This window comes from Phyllostomus discolor, chromosome 5 (assembly GCF_004126475.2).
Source record: "Phyllostomus discolor isolate MPI-MPIP mPhyDis1 chromosome 5, mPhyDis1.pri.v3, whole genome shotgun sequence".
Taxonomy (NCBI): Eukaryota; Metazoa; Chordata; class Mammalia; order Chiroptera; family Phyllostomidae; genus Phyllostomus; species Phyllostomus discolor.
Genome location: NC_040907.2, coordinates 125,426,095 through 125,432,670, shown reverse-complemented (window position 1 = coordinate 125,432,670; position 6,576 = coordinate 125,426,095). Strand labels below are relative to the sequence as shown.

Here is a 6,576-nt window from a genome sequence, read left to right as displayed (position 1 = left end):
GTGCATGCGCACGTGTGCACTGCTCTGTGTGTGTGTGCTTTTATTCACATGCGGGCACATCAGGGCTCCCCTCCAGAAACGTGTCCCTGCCTGTGTGAGAGTGTGCCATCCTCGAGTCCCAAGTTGGGACACCCAGAGGTCGGCTTGCCTGTTTTCTGCCCTCTCTGAGTCCATAGGGTCAGTCTGTGTATCTTCTACGTGCCTCTCCCTCCGCCTTCTCTTGAAGTGCCCAGGATCCAGAGTCCCGGGCCGGGGGTCCTTCTGAGGGCGTGAGAACCCTCCCGTCTCCAGGACGACCCGGGGCCTCCCGTCCCCTTCCCCCAGCAGCCAGGCAGCTGAGCCAGGTCCCTGAGCAGGCCCTCTGAGGGGAGGTGACTCAGGAGCCTGAGGTGAGGGAGCAGCTCTCCTGGGGGCAAAGGGCTGGCCCCCCGGCCTGGCCACGGGCGTGGCTACGTGTCCCGGGGCTGCAGGGCTGCGGGAATGGCCCTGGTCCCACCTCTGTTGATTCTGTAAACTACAACCTGTAAATAACATTTAGCATTCCTATTGTAACAAGATTAATTTTTATGAAATAAATTATATTTCCTAGTCTAATAAAAAACTCCAGGTTGTATTCTGTGGTCTTCTGGACTGTCTTTCTGTCAACCATTGGGAGTGACCTTCCTGCTTTTCTCAGAATTCCAGGGGCTTGCTGGGTGGAGGGCTCCTGCCAGGACTCTGAGCTCCTGGAAATGGTCAAGCTCAGCTGTGTCACTGTGCAGAGGGGAAAGCTGGGCCCGAGAGGGCTGAGGACTCCCCATGGTCACACAAGCAAGTTCAGGCCCATGCTGGGTCTGGATCTCAGGCCCTGCTCCCAAGTCAGTGCCCTCAGTGCAAAAGCCTGCGAGGGCTGTGTTTGGGGGCCAGTCATTTGAGCCTCCCGTGGGGCTTGGTGATGTGCAGCCAGGGTGGCAGGTGAGGCCCCCATGTCCCTGGCTGCCTGTGAGAGGTGCAGAAGCATGTGTCCCAGCCGGGGTGATACCGGGAGGTCAGGGCAGACCACTGCCCTGGGGCAGCAGAACTCGTGCAGGCAGAGAGGGGCCCAGGGCTGCCCTGGGCAGCCAGGCAGGTGGCACATGGGACAGGAGGACCTTGGGGGAGAGGGTGCATTCCCACATGCATGGTAGCCCTGCGTTTACTGTGAGGTGTGTCCAGCAGGTGGCAGTAAGGGGTCTTGTTCTAATAAAATCGCACGGGTGTTCGTTTTCCCACTGATGGAAGTGTCTTGAGGGGTCTTCTATTTCTAAGTGCACGAAGGTGCGAGACGACCATCCTCAGCCCTGTTCCAGCTGGCCCTTCTGCCCTGTGGACCTCAGGTCTCTGAGGTGGGCCTGGTCCCAGCATTTCCCAGCATGCATTGCCCACTTTGCGTGGATCCCCTGGTCGCCTCAGTTTGTGGCGACAGCCCCCTCTGGCCCCGTCAGGGAGAGCCACAGTGTTCGCCAGCACAGGAAAGGCTCTGGGAGGCCCCACTGAGAAGGTGGCTCCCTCGTACTCATACGGGTGTCCCACATGTATTTGGCCATGGAGCCCATTTCCACCGTTTTATGCTCTGCAGCGTGTGGTGCCTACAAGCCCTGCCAGCTCGGACTTTCGGGGGCCTGTGTCTCGGGGGGTGCACTGGGTACCACCTGGCTGTCCCCCCTGGGGGTAGGGAGCACCTGTGGCCTAGGCCCTCTGGGAACTTTTGGCCTAGTGGGGCAAGCAAGGCCCTTGCACCTGTACACACACCAGCTTGGATGGTCATCGTTCCCCAGGGACCCTGAGTGTCTCCAGCCATCACCGCATCCCAGTGGGTCAGGCAGTGTGCGCACAGAGGAGGGGCAGCTGTGAGTGTGTATGCGAGTGTGACGGCCAGCATGGGGAACGGAGCCTGCAGTGGGAGCAGCAGCCCAGGGGGTGGTTACTTTACATGCGCAGCTCCCACAGGCAGGCAGCCGTCGGGTCCTCCCTGGAGTGAGAAATGCCCGTTTAAACCCCCCACCCCTCTGCCACCATCTGCACAGGAGGACCCTCCCTGGTCACCTGTTCCTTGGGGGTAGCGTGTTCAAACAGTTCTGGCCTGGGAAGCATGGGACCTGAGTTCTAGTCCTGATTCCATTCGGGTCATGGTCCTTCCCTCGGCCTCAGTTTCCCCATCCGTAAGTGTGGGCCTTAGACCTGCAGCTCTGCAGGGGCCCTCTGGCTGGCGTTCCAACATCTGGGGGGTGCTGGTTCTGGGCAGGGGGTGCTGTGACAGCCCCACCCCATGGGCCCTCCTCCGTCACAGTCCCGGGAGTAGGTGAGGAAAACCCAGTTGTAAGCAAAAGACGGGCTGGTTCCAATCCTGTGGCCAAGTGGCTGCTGCCCAGGGAGGTGACACAGCTGGCACACACGCCCAGTCGGCTGGCCCGGCACAGCCGGCAAACTCCGGGTACCCACCGTTGCCCATGGAGGGCTGCTGGGTGGGCAGCCCGCTGCCCCCTCCTGCACCAGGGGCCTTAAGAAGAGAAAGCCCATTGCAACTCTAGTTTAAGGTCGGACACAGGAAAGCCTCATCCAGTTCCCTTTAACAAAGTTTTAAAAACACTGCTGCCCCCTTTAATTGAAAATATGTTGTAATACTTGCCTATGGCATAAAAATTTCAAAAGGCATAAAAGCATAGAAGAAAAGCAGATCCCCCTCGTCGCCCTCCCCCACAGAGGCAGCCGTGGCACTCACATCCTCTAAGGAAGATCTATGCAGAAACAAGTATATTTGTGCGTGTAAATATTTAAATATAATGGATTTGATCCAAGACTCTCAGCCCCACGAGGTATAAACATGAAATAGTTTTATTTTCCCAATAACTGTTTGGAGTTTCATTTTGTTGACACTGATGCGGGCTGTCCCCGAGGAGAGCTGGCTCCCTTAACGACATCTCCGTGGAGGTCTCGGACTGTCCCCTCCCTTGGTGTTACCAAGACAGTCTCATTCTGGTCGCTAGGTCTCCACCCATCCATCTTTAACTAAAGCCCTCAGAGCTCCCCACCCAGGTCACTGGGGCGCCCTGGCAGCCTGCTCTCCACGCCCCCGCTGCCACTGTTCCCCTCTCTTCTCAGACTCGGCCAGCCACTCCCAACAGACGGACCTCCCTCCCTCCTGACCTCCCTTGTCACTTGATGGAAAGGCTGCCCTCAAACCCCATGTCACTTCCTGCGAGGCACAGGCAGCTCAGCCGAGCCTTTTTTTGAACTGGGCCCTGGAGAACCGAGGGACCGTTCTCCAAGGGACGCTGTTCCTGACATAATCCCTGCCCTCGGTACCACATTCCAGGGGCAGGAGGAGCTCCCAAGTCCTCATTTTCAAAACAGAAGCTGGCAGGGTGGGGCATGCAGTTCCTTGCTCACTGTCCAACAACTGACTTGGCACATTGTGTTGGTCATTCCATGGTGCCAGGGCTGGGTCCGCACTGCCCTCAGAGCCCACAGTCTAGGGAGGAGACGGGAAAATGGGCAGGGAGGCGTGGAAGCTCAGGGGGACCCTGAGTCAGCCTGGGGTCCAGCAAGCCTTTCTAGAAGGAATGCTATTTTAGTGCACAAGTTGGTTTCCCTGGCACGTAGTTCTCGATTATGTGTTTTGTGGGAGATGCTTAGGCAAAAGTTTACAGCAACTTGCTTTTGTGAAATTTCTTATGAAGCCAAGATGTTGATGTCCTTGTAGCAGATGTGAAGGCCACTGTCTGCCAGAGGGGCTGACAGAGTCTGAGGGCGCTGTTTAGGTGTGTGGGGTGCAGGGGGATGAGATGGTGTCCTCTCGGTGACCCTAGCCTGGGACACGGGGGAGCCTGGGGGAGGGGCACAGGTGAGTCACCGCTATTCCGGCAGCCATGGGGGCGGTGGAGGGGGCGTGGAGCTGCTCAGCCCAGGCCTCACTGGGGGTGACTTCAATGTGCTCATCCCAGTTCCTCGGCCTAAGCTTTCCCCCAAGGAGCGGGTCTAGGACACCTGGGAATTCGGTCAGTGTTTACTGATCTAATCCATAGATGGGCACAGCCCAGGGGCAGGGCCTTGCCGAGTCCGGCCTGGCCAGCTCCCAGCAGAAAAAGAAGCGAATCCCACGGCAGGTCTGCCAGGACAGAGAAGCAGCCAGCAAGGATGGTGCTGGTGGAGCAGAGGGAGCAGGACAAGGGGGTCGGGTGATTTCAGCGGCCCACCTGGAAGGCAGTGGCATTTAGGCAGGTAGAGATGGGTTGGCATGGAGGGCTGGGCCCAAGGGACCACCAGGTGGTGGGAATGGCATGATCCCAGGCTGCGGTGAGAAAGCCCACAGTGAGGAATGTGGGCTGCTGGGGCCGAGCGGTGAGGATCAGTCAGGGTGGGGGGGCAGGCAAGGCCAGAGGCGCCTTGCTGATCCAGCTCCTGTAGGGGTATAACCCCTTTAAGACCACCCACTGTAGCCTGGCTGGTGTGGCTCAGCAGCCTGAGAACCAAAGGATCTCTGGTTTGATTCCCAGTCAGGACACAGGCCTGGGTTGTGGGCCAGGTCCCCAGTAGGGGGCACTCAAGAGGTAACCACACATTGATGTTTCCCTCTTTCTCCCTCCCTTCCCCTCTCTAAAAATAAATAAATAAAATCTTTTTTAAAAAAGACCACCCACTCTAGATTCACATTGATCTTCTCAGTGTTGGGACTGGCCATAGAAGTCCCCCACGCCAGGCCTGAGGGCTTTGTCCACAGGCTAGGGGTCAAAAACAAGTGTCTCTGGTACCCACCCTGCTGGGTCACGGGAATGAGAGAAGCAGCCACATCAACACTTCTCAGGCAAGAAATGTACCCTCTTGGCTGTTTCTTGAAACATAAGCCTGTCTCAGCACATCGCTCACTTCCCACTTTCGTTGGCATCACGGGTCTGCAACGAGTGAAACGGGAGGGTAAACGTTCTGTTAGATGTCTTCCCGCGTTTGGCATCAGTGCAATAGGGGAGCAGCAGGGAGAAGTGGGGACTGTGGCTACCTGGAGACCACTCGGCCCGCCGGGAGGGGAAGCCCACACCCCTGGCTCAGCCCATGCCGCCAGGCGGGAGTGCGTGCCCACACTGCTCCATCCTCCTGCTTTGAGAAATCAGAGATCAGGCTTAAAACGTATGTGTGAAATCACTCCCTATGTAATCGTTGGCTTAATTCTTTTTAAAAACTGTGTATGTCAAACAAGACCCCCCAGTTTGTGGTCTGCTGGGCTGCGGGGAGCTGAGGCAAGGTTTTGGAGGAGGGAAGGGTCAGGCTTGGGGCTGTTCTGATTCAGGGGTTCACTGGCTGGGGCAGGTCCCAAGGCCCCAAGGCCCTGGCCTCTCTATAGACTGACAGACTGCCGAGGGGCCCCTCCCTACACACTTCTTTCCCTGGGTTGCATCAGAGGGACCACAGCCCTTGCTCCAGCTCCCCTCCTGCCTCTCTCTGTAGGATGGAGGCCTCGGCTGATCCGCTTCCCAGGAGCCTCTCCTCTGCCTGATAAAACCAGAGTAGGGCTGGGCTGCCAGCGCCCCAGGTCCCAGCAATTCCCCTTCTACCAGGTGCCCGGGGACAGATGCCCAGGACACACACCAGCAAATACTGATTACCCAAGGGGGTTACACAAGGGAGAGGCTGCCCCTGAGAACTACAGGGCTCATCAGGATCTGTTTCACAGACTTTGAGGGCCACAGAGGTGAGGATCCTTGGCTGCCCTCTAATCCATCCTCACCTGATGGCAGGATTCCCTCCACAATGACCTAGGCATGGGCTTATACAGTACCTGTTTGAATACCTCCAGAGATGGGGGACTCACTACCTCCAATAGTAATAATAGCTAGCACTCATTGAGTGCTTACTCGTTTTCACTGTAGGGGCTGATTTTACTCTCAACAGGAATAAGTCTAACTCTTCCACTCCATGACAGCTTTTTAAATATTTGGAAACAGCTCTCATGGTCCACCCTGGAACCACTTCCTGCCAGCTAAATGTCCCCAGTTCTCACGTGTCATGGCCCTGTGTCCACGCGCCCTCTTGTGCTTCCTCGGGGTCCTGGTGGCCTGCCTCCATGTCTTCAGGGTTCACATCACAGGGTGTGGGGGGCGTAAAGCCCCCAATGGGTGGGAGCCAAGCACAGGGTTCGGCGCTGAGGATGCTCAGGAAACAGAGGCTGACACTATCCCTGGTCCCAGCTCAGCTTCAAGTTTAAGGGGACAAGCTTTGGGATCTGCCTGACCTGGGTTTGAACTCAGATTCCATCATCTGCTAACCATGACCTTAAGCACATTGCTTAAACCCTTGGGGCTTCTGATATTCAAACAACAAAATCAGGATGACAAGCCTTCTTCACAGATTTACTGTGAGAAGCAAATGAGATGGAAGTGTAAACATGAACGAAAAGCAATAAGGGCGACTCTTTTTCCATATGTCAGCATCAGTAGCAGTTTCATCACTGAGCTTTTATTATCACCTCCCTTATTATGAGCTCTATACATCTATTTACACAGCCTGAGCCTGCTCTATTAGGTGAAAAAGAGAAGGAAGAGCTCTTTGAACCTGCAGACACCT

The 6,576-nt window shown here is 56.5% G+C and overlaps 1 long non-coding RNA gene across 1 annotated transcript; it reads right to left on the bottom strand.

The window, feature by feature from the left end:
* Window positions 1–302: 302 nt before the first annotated feature.
* LOC118500815 lies at window positions 303–5,018 on the bottom strand. The gene is made up of 3 exons (XR_004903401.1): window positions 5,006–5,018; window positions 2,512–2,518; window positions 303–433 (listed from the first exon to the last, which is right to left on the bottom strand). It is a non-coding gene; the product is annotated as an uncharacterized LOC118500815 (long non-coding RNA).
* Between the last annotated feature and the right edge of the window lie 1,558 nt (window positions 5,019–6,576).